Here is a 13,859-nt window from a genome sequence, read left to right on the forward strand (position 1 = left end):
ACTTATGCCTTTATGGACCCGGGCAGCACAGGTACGTTTTGCACCGAAGACTTAGCCAGGCAGCTGAACCTTACTGGCAGAAAGACAGAGATTATCCTGCAAACCATGAATCTAAAAGGGAGCATTTACAGTCATGTGCTCTCTGATATGGAAGTGAGCAGTCTAGAAGAAAACAACTTCATAGACCTGCCCAAAGTGTTCACACAGAAGGAGATACCAGTGAGCAGACAGAACATTCCTTTGCAGAGGGATGTAGACAGATGGCCGTACTTGAGAGAGGTGAAACTGCCATACATTGATGCCAAGGTGGGACTCATGATTGGGACCAACGCCCACAAGGCAATGGAGCCGTGGAGAGTAATAAACAGTCAGGGCAACGGACCGTACGCTGTCAAGACAGCTCTTGGCTGGGTCATAAACGGTCCACTCAAAGAACTTAAGGACGCCACTTCAGAAAGTGGTGAACGGCAATGGTTCACTGTTAATCGAATCTCTCTGCAGAGCATTGAGGAGTTAACAGTACAACAATACAACCACGACTGTCCTGAGAGGAACTGTGATGACAAGGTGGAGATGTCTTTGGAGGACCATCAGTTTATGGACAAGATGACAAGCTCTGTTCATCAGGTTGATGGGCACTACTATCTCAACTTACCCGTGAAGAGACAAAGTCTCACCTTGCCGAAAGATCGGAGCGTTGCCGTGCAGCGTGCAGTCAACTTGAAGAGGAAACCCAGCAAGAATCCTGAATTTCACGAGGAATACACAACCTTCGTGAACAACATGCTCGACAAAGGTCATGCAGTTCAGGTACGTGAGAACGAAGACGGTCAGTCACACTACGCTTTCTTAATGGGAAAGTCTAGGGTGGCACCTCTAAAGCAGACCACTATCCCACGCATGGAACTGACAGCAGCCGCCGTAGCTGTAAAAGTGGACAAGATGATGAAAAAGGAACTTCAGCTCAAGACCTTTGTCGCCGACAGAGTTGCTGTCGTCAGGGATAACACAAGATCAACACAGAGGAGGTACGTCGACTCCTCACTGAATCCAGCAGACTGTGCGTCACGCGGACAAACAGCAGAGACCTTCTTGAAGAACCACAGTTGGATCTGTGGACCATCTTACTTTCAGACACCAGAAGAACAGTGGCCTGAACACCCTGATCTACAACAGGTCAAGCCTGATGACATTGAACTGAGGAAATCAGTCACAGTGAATGTGAACCTAACTCACACAGAGGAAAGTCCTGTGAGCAAGCTGATTCTTCACTACAAGTGGTTTCGACTGAAGAAGGCCGTTGCATGGCTGCTCAAGCTCAAACGGATCTGCCCCTTCTACAAGAACGCCAAAAATGGTCTCAAGTCAAGAGGAACCTGGCACCGGACGATGTTGTCCTGATCGTGGACGACACTGCCCCCCGTAACTCATGGACTATGGGCAGGGTTCTAAAGACTATTCCAGACAAGAACGGTCTGGTCCGCAGAGTCCTGATTAAGACGAAGACCAACACCTTGGAGAGGCCTATTGACAAGCTTTGCCTGCTTTGTGAAGCCGACGTTTAAGAAAAGGCCAAGATGGAAAGAGAAAGACATTGGTGAACAAGTATTTGATTGTTGAAATTGGCTCTTGATAAGTTTTTGTGTTTTGTAATTGATATGCTTCCTGCCTATTCAATTAGGGGCCGGTAATGTAAGAGCCAAAGTGGTTATAATGTGTAATTCATATTTTTATTTTGCCTTATTGCATTTATGTTTAAATGGTGTTCAGATTTACATGCTTAGACATAACTTTTGGCAGTTGGTAAAGAGCGCCCCCTGAAGTTTGATTTAGTGTTTATGATGCGCAGCTGAGGAGGGGAATTAGTTTGGTTACTCAACATGAGGAAAAGAGGGATTTGAGACGCTAGTTTGACTCGTGGAACTCTACAGTTTTGATCGTGATTCTCGGGTATTTTTTCGTTTTTTGTGCATTTCCTGTACTGCAACATTCTTTCACTAAACTTCATCATCATCAACATCATCTGCCTTGTGGAGTCTTTCTGTGATTAGGCTACTGTGGTCCAGTTTCTACCTGTGCATTACGTGTCATCTCAAACCTGTGTCAAACTGGCGGATGTGGCTACTAGACATCTTGGAACATTATTTCTTGGAAACAAATGCCACTATAGTGTTGTTGGTGACAGTTATATGAGTTGGAAGCATTAAGACCCATTTTAACCCTCAATGGCTTCCTTTCTGACAAATAACGTTATTGTAAAAAAAAAAAAAAAAGATTCACGCGTTCATATGTAGCTATTTTGCATTAGAAGCGGATGGGACCAAGGGACCCGGATGTAACGTAAGAGGACTACAATAGATTCGCGGTTAAATCTCGCGGGCGTGGCCTCACACCGGAAGGAAGTGCCGCCGCCCTCAAATACGGAAGAGACGCGTGGAGGTAGGTTTGGTCAGTGTTTGTTTGGAACGTGCCACGTCACCATCGCGGGTCCGTCTTCGGAGCAAGTAAGTGATTAAATGTTATTTAATACTTAACGCTGTTGTTGTTTGTGTGTTCAAACGTCTATCACTTGAAGTTACTTGTTATGATGTTTATATATGATGTTTGTACGAAACTGTAAAACAGTGTTTCAGTAGCCGAATGGTTAGTGTCGAAGGTTTATAAACAACTATGCCCGGCCTCAATGTTTACTAACCGTCGACAGTACCCACTCGACTACCGAAACACGGCTTTAAAGAGTAGTATTTACATATCTAAACACAACAAGTAACTTCAAAAGTGATAACATGTTTGAGCCACGGACCACCATTTCACATTAATAGACTCTCACAATGGTGGTCAGTGGCTCAAATGGGTCTGAGAGACTAGATGGCCTCAAATGGTGGTCCGTGGCTCAAACGCTGAATAAATAATCGACTAGAGGTGAAAATAGTATTGTTTGGTAGGTAAAAGGACAAACGTTCTGTGAAAATTGGCACGAAGCAACAAACATTCTTTGAAATTGGTGGGAAACGATCCCGGGCACTCATGTTAACAAAGCTCAGTCACTAACCACTATGCTACAATCAGCATTATATAATCAAAGGATCAAAAGTAGCAATCTTCTACATTCTCTAATTGTGTAGTTTTTTTGGAAATTAAGCAGATGCTTAACAACAATTGAACTATTGAGAGTGTAAAGATCTACTATTGGGGTCAATTTGGTTACCTAAATTAAATTGCTCTGTATTGTGACAGTAATCATTGCTATAGTGTGTGTTCAGTAACAGTGTTAAATAGCTCTATAGTGTGACAGTAATCATTGCTATAGTGTGTGTTCAGTAACAGTGTTAAATAGCTCTATATTGTGACAGTAATCATTGCTATAGTGTGTGTGTTCAGTAACAGTGTTAAATAGCTCTATATTGTGACAGTAATCATTGCTATAGTGTGTGTGTTCAGTAACAGTGTTAAATAGCTCTATATTGTGACAGTAATCATTGCTATAGTGTGTGTTCAGTAACAGTGTTAAATAGCTCTATAGTGTGACAGTAATCATTGCTTTAGTGTGTGTTCAGTAACTTGCAACACAGCAGCCAAGTATATGCAGAACACATATACACGCATTTGACATAACACAAACAACAAGACAATTTACATACATAAAGACATGAAGAAAAGAGCAATATCCACCGCTTAGATTATCCTGTGGCTACTACAACTCCTGATTAAACCCTTTTCTATTTATTAAAGAGCTGGAGAGACAGGAATATTCCTGTTACTGAACACACACTATAGCAATTATTACTGTCACAATAACTTTGTACTTTTGCTACTGATGTTTGTGTGCAACATTTGAGCTGGTGTCAAGTCACCTTAATTCAAGTGATAGATTATATACAGGGGCATGCCATATGGTCTACCTGCACAGCCTTTGTGATTACTGGTAGATCACGATGTACCTTTTGGGCACCCCTGCAATACAGGATTCCTGTCCAGAATTGTTTTTTATTAAATATAGAGGGTTTAAGTGTAGGGTTTGTCATGTTGGTGTTCTCTATAACTTTTCGTCCTGGGCATGACGTTAAACTGTCCAGTGTAACTCCAAGTTACATGGGGTGGGTATGGTTTGAGAGTTTGTGATGCTCAGTTCTTTTTTTGCGTCTCGGTTCCTCAGGTGGAAGCTGCATAGTTGGGTTTTTGATGGGTTGGGTTTCAAGTGGCTGGTCGTTTGTTTAGATATTGAAAAGGAGGGGGGAGAGCGCGCTACCTTGTGGGAGGCCGTTCTTTTGGGCTTTCCATTTACTCCTCTGGTCATTTAACTGAACATAGAAGCGCCTGTTGTTGAGGAGGCTTTTCCTGACCATTGTGCGGTGTTGGACAGTGTCGTAGGCAGCAGAGAGATCTCTGAATGCTGCTCCAGTTATTTGTTTCCCCTCAAACCCATCCTCAATGTGTTGGGTGAGGTTGAGCTCTGTCCAGCACAGGAGCGGCTGGGACGGAAACCAGCTTGGTCTTTAGTCAGCTTGGTATCTATGAGTGGCAACAAGGCGTTGGAGTAGCAGCTTCTCATATAGCCTTGTAGGTGATGCAGAGGGAAATGGGTCGGTAGCTCTTTGTGGATAATGGGTCTATGCCAGGTTTAGGGATTGCAACCACGTTGGCCTTTTCCCAGACAGAAGGGATGGTTTTCTGTGCTATGCATGTGTTCAGCATCCCCACAAGCCAGGTCTTTGCGTTGGGTCCCAGGTGCTGTAACATTTCTGCCAGTAGGTCATCAATCCCTGCTGCTTTTCCGGGTTTCAACTTTCCCATTGCAGTTTCAAGTTCTTCTAGGTCGAAGGGTTTGGTTTGAGGGCTGGCTGATTGTGGTTGGTCTGATACCACTGTGCGATGGTATTCTCCTGTGGGTCGGTGGCGGTCTTGGTCACAACTGGTGGCCAACAGTTGTAACCAACACCGCCACCGACCCACATAGAATACCATCGCACAGTGGTATCAGACCAACCACAATCAGCCAGCCCTCAAACCAAACCCTTCGACTTAGAAGAACGTGAAACTGCAATGGGAAAGTTGAAACCCGGAAAAGCAGCAGGGATTGATGGCATACTGGCAGAAATGATACAGCACCTGGGACCTATCGCAAGGACCTGGCTTGTGGGGATGCTGAACACATGCATAGCACAGAAAACCATCCCTTCTGTTTGGAAAAAGGCTGGAGTAGTTGCAATCCCTAAACCTGGCAAAGACCCATTATCCCCGAAGAGCTACCGACCCATTTCCCTCCTCTGCATCACCTACAAGCTCTATGAGAGGCACTACAATTTCTGAACAGACTATATTTACATCAATATGTCTGGGTCCCCACCTACTCACTCAGGGTTGACGTGTCACACCTGCAGTGATGGGAGGGGAACCAAAATGTGGTATTTTGATTGTTTAATGGGGGCACTCCCTTAGTATAAAAGTGTATGTTTTGTGTACACATGACCTGATGAAGATCAAATGGATCGAAACGCTGTCAGTATTTCAACAAAGAACGTCTTTCTTATACCTGTGGTGTGCGGGCTCCATCCAATACCTACACCAGTTGTGATGCAACAGAGTTTGCTGTGACCGTTGTGAATTATGGGTGGTGTGGTTTTTGCCAAGACGGTGGATTGTGGCCCATGCCTTCCTGCTGTTATTTGACATGTTGGTGTTCTCTATATCTTTTCGTCCTGGGCATGACGTTAAACTGTTCCGTTCGAGAGGACCAGCGACCCTCGAATGTAAACGGCCACGAAAGGAAATTATGTGTGTGTGAGGTGTTCTCTATAGGTTGGGTTTCAGGTGGTTGTATTGTAGTAGCTTGACATTTCTTGGAGGGCACTTTCAAGGACAGACTCAATCTTCTGGAAGTCTGCTTGTTGGGTCGTAATGCAGAGGTTGTCGGCGTAGATGAAACGCTGGCATTAGGCATTGGGTAGTGGCTGGTCGTTTGTGTAGATATTGAAAAGGAGGGGGGCGAGCACGCTACCTTGTTGGAGGCCGTTCTTTTGGGCTTTCCATTTACTCCTCTGGTCATTTAACTGGACATAGAAGCGCCTGTTGTTGAGGAGGCTTTTCCTGACCATTGTGCGGTGTTGGACAGTGTCGTAGGCAGCAGAGAGATCTCTGAATGCTGCTCCAGTTATTTGTTTCCCCTCAAACCCATCCTCAATGTGTTGGGTGAGGTTGAGCTCTGTCCAGCACAGGAGCGGCTGGGACGGAAACCAGCTTGGTCTTTAGTCAGCTTGGTATCTATGAGTGGCAACAAGGCGTTGGAGTAGCAGCTTCTCATATAGCCTTGTAGGTGATGCAGAGGGAAATGGGTCGGTAGCTCTTTGTGGATAATGGGTCTTTGCCAGGTTTAGGGATTGCAACCACTTTGGCCTTTTCCCAGACAGAAGGGATGGTTTTCTGTGCTATGCATGTGTTCAGCATCCCCACAAGCCAGGTCTTTGCGTTGGGTCCCAGGTGCTGTAACATTTCTGCCAGTAGGTCATCAATCCCTGCTGCTTTTCCGGGTTTCAACTTTCCCATTGCAGTTTCAAGTTCTTCTAGGTCGAAGGGTTTGGTTTGAGGGCTGGCTGATTGTGGTTGGTCTGATACCACTGTGCGATGGTATTCTCCTGTGGGTCGGTGGCGGTCTTGGTCACAACTGGTGGCCAACAGTTGTAACCAACACCGCCACCGACCCACATAGAATACCATCGCACAGTGGTATCAGACCAACCACAATCAGCCAGCCCTCAAACCAAACCCTTCGACTTAGAAGAACGTGAAACTGCAATGGGAAAGTTGAAACCCGGAAAAGCAGCAGGGATTGATGGCATACTGGCAGAAATGATACAGCACCTGGGACCTATCGCAAGGACCTGGCTTGTGGGGATGCTGAACACATGCATAGCACAGAAAACCATCCCTTCTGTTTGGAAAAAGGCTGGAGTAGTTGCAATCCCTAAACCTGGCAAAGACCCATTATCCCCGAAGAGCTACCGACCCATTTCCCTCCTCTGCATCACCTACAAGCTCTATGAGAGGCACTACAATTTCTGAACAGACTATATTTACATCAATATGTCTGGGTCCCCACCTACTCACTCAGGGTTGACGTGTCACACCTGCAGTGATGGGAGGGGCACCAAAATGTGGTATTTTGATTGTTTAATGGGGGCACTCCCTTAGTATAAAAGTGTATGTTTTGTGTACACATGACCTGATGAAGATCAAATGGATCGAAACGCTGTCAGTATTTCAACAAAGAACGTCTTTCTTATACCTGTGGTGTGCGGGCTCCATCCAATACCTACACCAGTTGTGATGCAACAGAGTTTGCTGTGACCGTTGTGAATTATGGGTGGTGTGGTTTTTGCCAAGACGGTGGATTGTGGCCCATGCCTTCCTGCTGTTATTTGACATGTTGGTGTTCTCTATATCTTTTCGTCCTGGGCATGACGTTAAACTGTTCCGTTCGAGAGGACCAGCGACCCTCGAATGTAAACGGCCACGAAAGGAAATTATGTGTGTGTGAGGTGTTCTCTATAGGTTGGGTTTCAGGTGGTTGTATTGTAGTAGCTTGACATTTCTTGGAGGGCACTTTCAAGGACAGACTCAATCTTCTGGAAGTCTGCTTGTTGGGTCGTAATGCAGAGGTTGTCGGCGTAGATGAAACGCTGGCATTAGGCATTGGGTAGTGGCTGGTCGTTTGTGTAGATATTGAAAAGGAGGGGGGCGAGCACGCTACCTTGTTGGAGGCCGTTCTTTTGGGCTTTCCATTTACTCCTCTGGTCATTTAACTGGACATAGAAGCGCCTGTTGTTGAGGAGGCTTTTCCTGACCATTGTGCGGTGTTGGACAGTGTCGTAGGCAGCAGAGAGATCTCTGAATGCTGCTCCAGTTATTTGTTTCCCCTCAAACCCATCCTCAATGTGTTGGGTGAGGTTGAGCTCTGTCCAGCACAGGAGCGGCTGGGACGGAAACCAGCTTGGTCTTTAGTCAGCTTGGTATCTATGAGTGGCAACAAGGCGTTGGAGTAGCAGCTTCTCATATAGCCTTGTAGGTGATGCAGAGGGAAATGGGTCGGTAGCTCTTTGTGGATAATGGGTCTTTGCCAGGTTTAGGGATTGCAACCACTTTGGCCTTTTCCCAGACAGAAGGGATGGTTTTCTGTGCTATGCATGTGTTCAGCATCCCCACAAGCCAGGTCTTTGCGTTGGGTCCCAGGTGCTGTAACATTTCTGCCAGTAGGTCATCAATCCCTGCTGCTTTTCCGGGTTTCAACTTTCCCATTGCAGTTTCAAGTTCTTCTAGGTCGAAGGGTTTGGTTTGAGGGCTGGCTGATTGTGGTTGGTCTGATACCACTGTGCGATGGTATTCTCCTGTGGGTCGGTGGCGGTCTTGGTCACAACTGAACAGTTGTAACCAACACCGCCACCGACCCACATAGAATACCATCGCACAGTGGTATCAGACCAACCACAATCAGCCAGCCCTCAAACCAAACCCTTCGACTTAGAAGAACGTGAAACTGCAATGGGAAAGTTGAAACCCGGAAAAGCAGCAGGGATTGATGGCATACTTGCAGAAATGATACAGCACCTGGGACCTATCGCAAGGACCTGGCTTGTGGGGATGCTGAACACATGCATAGCACAGAAAACCACCCCTTCTGTCTGGAAAAAGGCCAAAGTGGTTGCAATCCCTAAACCTGGCAAAGACCCATTATCCCCGAAGAGCTACCGACCCATTTCCCTCCTCTGCATCACGTCTTTCTTATACCTGTGGTGTGCGGGCTCCATCCAATACCTACACTAGTTGTGATGCAACAGAATTTGCTGTGACCGTTGTGAATTATGGGTGGTGTGGTCTTTGCCAAGACGGTGGATTGTGGCCCATGCCTTCCTGCTGTTATTTGTCATTATGGTGTTCTCTATATCTTTTCGTCCTGGGCATGACGTTAAACTGTTCCGTTCGAGAGGACCGGCGACCCTCGAATGTAAACGGCCACGAAAGGAAACTGTGTGTGTGAGGTGTTCTCTATCATTTCATTCCAGACTTCACTGTCTATCTCCTGTGTTTTCCATTCATCTTGAGCGTTACACAGTCGTCTGATGTGCGGGGGGAGGTGCCGGCTAGCGCATAAAGGCACGGACGGGACAGGTGTTGTCTTGACCCATCCCGTGATGATGCGACAGGTGTCATTTAGGGCTGTGTCGACCAATTTGGTGTGACGTGATCGGCTCCAGCTTGAGCAGGCATACTCTGCTGTAGAGAAAGACAGGGCCATGGCAGTTGCACGGATTGTTTGTGGGTCTGCGCCCCACTTGGGAGTTCACTAGTTTTCACAGGATGTTATTGTGGGTGTTGACCGTGGCTTTTGTGTTCTCCAGGTGTTTTTTTGAAGAAGAGTGTCCTGTCCAGTGTAACTCCAAGATACATGGGGTGGGTATGGTTGGAGAGTTTGTGACCATCCCAAGTGACGCTCAGTTCTTTTCTCGCGTCTCGGTTCCTCAGGTGGAAGCTGCATAGTTGGGTTTGTGTGTCTTTCTTTTTCTGTCTTTCTTTCTTAGGACGGAGATCAAGGTAGACGCCATAGGAAGGCTCAACACTAGCCGATGCCCCTAGAGATCCATCCCAAAGCTTCCCTCAGGGAGCACAGCAAGCCAGCTAGCCAGCAAGCCTGCCCAGTCAGCCAACGCAGCCAGTCAGCTCCGCCAGTCAGCCAGTGTAGAAAGTCAGGCTGCCAAGCCAGAGCATATCAGCCCTTGCAGTCAGCCATTGCAGCCATACCAGCCTTGCTCAGTCAGCTCAGCCAGGCCTCTCTTGAGGCCTGGCTCTCTGTCTGCCTGGCCCGGTCTGCCCTGCCCTGCCTTGCAGCAACAGAACCAGCCTTTCTGGAAAGCCAGCCAGCTCAGAATGCGAGCTGAGCAAGCCAGTGCAGCAGCAAGCCCAGACTAGGTTACCGCAGCCTTACTGTGCAGCCACAGCCACTCAGTCTAGACCAGCAGGAGCTGGCCAGGCTCCAACCCTTGCAGCGCAGCCTTAGGCCGGACAGTCCCCCTGCCTGCACTTTGTTGCCTTCCTGGCCTGTCTGCCTGCCTAGGCGCCTCGGTCTTCCTGTCTGTCTGCCTTGGCCTGCCAGTCTGAAACTGGTTTAGACTAACTGCGTGCTTGCCAGCTGCGCTGGCTTGCTGAGCTCGTATTCTGAGCTGGCTGGCTTGCCAGCAAGGCTGGTTCTGTTGCTGCAAGGCAGGGCGGGGCAGACCGGGCCAGGCAGACAGAGAGCCAGGCCTCGAGAGAAGCCTGGCTGAGCTGACTGAGCAAGGCTGGTATGGCTACAATGGTTGACTGCAAGGGCTGATGTGCGCTGGCTTGGCAGCCTGACTTTCTACACTGGCTGACTGGCGGAGCTGGCTGGCTGCGTTGGCTGACTGGGCGGGCTTGCTGGCTAGCTGGCTTGCTGGACTCCCTGAGGGAAGCTTTGGGATGGATCTCTAGGGGCATCGGCTTGTGTTGAGCCTTCCAACGGCGTCTACCTTGATCTTCGTCCTAAGAAAGAAAGACAGAAAAAGAAACACACACACAAACTCAACTATGCAGCTTCCACATGAGGAAGGCAGGCAGGCACGCAGGCAGGCACAAGCTGCCTGCGTGCTTGCTTCGCCCTCCAGTTGCTGCTCCAGTTATTTGTTTTCCCTCAAACCCATCCTCAATGTGTTGGGTGAGGTTGAGCTCTGTCCAGCACAGGACGGGACGGAAACCAGCTTGGTCTTTAGTCAGCTTGGTGTCTATGAGTGGTATGAGGCGTTGGAGTAGCAGCCTCTCTTGTAGGTGATGCAGAGGAGGGAAATGGGTCGGTAGCTCTTTGAGGATGATGGGTCTTTGCCAGGTTTGGGGATTGCAACCACTTTGGCTTTTCTCCAGACAGAAGGGATGGTTTTCTGTGCCATGCATGTGTTCAGCATCCCCACGAGCCAGGTCTTTGCGTTAGGTTCCAGGTGCTGTATAATTTCTGCCAGTATGTCATCAATCCCTGCTGCTTTTCCGGGTTTCAACTTTCCCATTGCAGTTTTGAGTTCTTCTAGGTCGAAGGGTTTGGTTTGAGGGCTGGCTGATTGTGGTTGGTCTGATACCACTGTGCGATGGTATTCTCCTGTGGGTCGTGGCGGTGTTGGTTACGACTGTTGGCCACCAGTTGTGATGCAACAGAGTTCGCTGTGACCGTTGTGAATTATGGGTGGCTCCCTGAGGTCCTTGATCGCCATTGGGTCCAACAGTGGTCATTGAAGCGTGCACACACATGCACACATGCACCTACACACACAGGGGCACATGCGTATGCACACCTGGACCTTTAAATGAACAACAACACAAAAACTAAGGCACTGGTGTCGGTCTTCTGGTTTACCGGAACGGGGTTCAACTCCCTGCAGTGCCCTGCTCAATGTGTTGTATTTCATTCATTGGTCCATGGTCTCAGGTCATTGAGCGGCGCGCTATAGTGTGCGATTCTTCATCATTGTTGAGGATTTTTTAAAGGTGAAAATCAAGGAAAAGCAAAAGGCTATAGTCCATGGTCACGGACCGCATACTGGTCAAGGTCATTTATACTGGTGAAGATCATTTACTAGTCTTCTAAAGGTCATTTATACTGGTGAAGATCATTTACTAGTCTTCTAAAGGTCATTTATACTGGTCAAGGTCAATTACTAGTCTCATGAAGGTAATTTATACTGGTCACAGTCATATACTGGTCACGGTCATTTCTACTGGTGAAGGTCATTTATACTGGTCAAGGTCATTTGTACTTGTCAAGGTCATTTATACTGGTCAAGGTCATTTACTAGTCTTATTGAAGGTAATTTATACTGCTCAAGGTCATTGATATTGGTCAAGGTCATTAAGTGGCACGCTATAGTGCGCGATTCTTCATCATTGTTGAGGATTTGAAAAAAGGTTAAATTGCAGAAAAGCGAAAGGCTAAAGTCCATGGTCACGGAGGGCATACTATAGTATGTTGTTTTTCTTTTTTTTGGTGGTGTGCGGGCTCCATCCAATAACTACACCAGTTGTGATGCAATAGAGTTTGCTGTGACCGTTGTGAATTATGGGTGGTGTGGTCTTTGCCAAGACGGTGGATTGTGGCCCATGCCTTCCTGCTGTTATTTGTCATGTTGGTGTTCTCTATATCTTTTCGTCCTGGGCATGACGTTAAACTGTTCCGTTCGAGAGGACCGGCGACCCTCGAATGTAAACAGGTGTTGGGACAGGGTCAGGTGTTGTCTTGATGCATCCTATGATGATGCCACAGGTGTCATTTAGGGCTGTGTCGACCAATTTGGTGTGACGGGATAGGCTTGTAGGTGATGCAGAGGAGGGAAATGGGTCGGTAGCTCTTTGGGGATAATGGGTCTTTGCCAGGTTTAGGGATTGCAACCACTTTGGCCTTTTTCCAGACAGAAGGGATGGTTTTCTGTGCTATGCATGTGTTCAGCATCCCCACAAGCCAGGTCTTTCCGTTAGGTCCCAGGTGCTGTATCATTTCTGCTAGTAGGTCATCAATCCCTGCTGCTTTTCCGGGTTTCAACTTTCCCATTGCAGTTTCACGTTCTTCTAGGTCGAAGGGTTTGGTTTGAAGGCTGGCTGATTGTGGTTGGTCTGATACCACTGTGCGATGGTATTCTCCTGTGGGTTGGTGGCGGTCTTGGTCACAACTGGTGGCCAACAGTTGTAACCAACACCGCCACCGACCCACATAGAATACCATCGCACAGTGGTATCAGACCAACCATAATCAGCCATCACTCAAACCAAACCCTTCGACCTAGAAGAACTTGAAACTGCAATGGGAAAGTTGAAACCCGGAAAAGCAGCAGGGATTGATGACCTACTGGCAGAAATGATACAGCACCTGGGACCTAACTCAAGGCCCTGGCTTGTGGGGATGCTGAACACATGCACAGCACAGAAAACCACCCCTTCTGTCTGGAAAAAGGCCAAAGTGGTTGCAATCCCTAAACCTGGCAAAGACCCATTATCCCCGAAGAGCTACCGACCCATTTCCCTCCTCTGCATCACGTCTTTCTTATACCTGTGGTGTGCGGGCTCCATCCAATACCTACACTAGTTGTGATGCAACAGAATTTGCTGTGACCGTTGTGAATTATGGGTGGTGTGGTCTTTGCCAAGACGGTGGATTGTGGCCCATGCCTTCCTGCTGTTATTTGTCATTTGTCATTATGGTGTTCTCTATATCTTTTCGTCCTGGGCATGACGTTAAACTGTTCCGTTTGAGAGGACCGGCGACCCTCGAATGTAAACAGCCACAAAAGGAAACTGTGTGTGTGAGGTGTTCTCTATCATTTCATTCCAGACTTCACTGTCTATCTCCTGTGTTTTCCATTCATCTTGAGCGTTACACAGTCGTCTGATGTGCGGGGGGAGGTGCCGGCTAGCGCATAAAGGCACGGACGGGACAGGTGTTTTCTTGACCCATCCCGTGATGATGCGACAGGTGTCATTTAGGGCTGTGTCGACCAATTTGGTGTGACGTGATCGGCTCCAGCTTGAGCAGGAATACTCTGCTGTAGAGAAAGACAGGGCCATGGCAGTTGCACGGATTGTTTGTGGGTCTGCGCCCCACTTGGGAGTTCACTAGTTTTCACAGGATGTTATTGTGGGTGTTGACCGTGGCTTTTGTGTTCTCCAGGTGTTTTTTTGAAGAAGAGTGTCCTGTCCAGTGTAACTCCAAGATACATGGGGTGGGTATGGTTGGAGAGTTTGTGACCATCCCAAGTGACGCTCAGTTCTTTTCTCGCGTCTCGGTTCCTCAGGTGGAAGCTGCATAGTTGGGTTTG

This window comes from Protomyctophum parallelum (assembly GCF_964188405.1).
Source record: "Protomyctophum parallelum genome assembly, chromosome: 21".
In the NCBI taxonomy this organism is placed as follows: domain Eukaryota; kingdom Metazoa; phylum Chordata; class Actinopteri; order Myctophiformes; family Myctophidae; genus Protomyctophum; species Protomyctophum parallelum.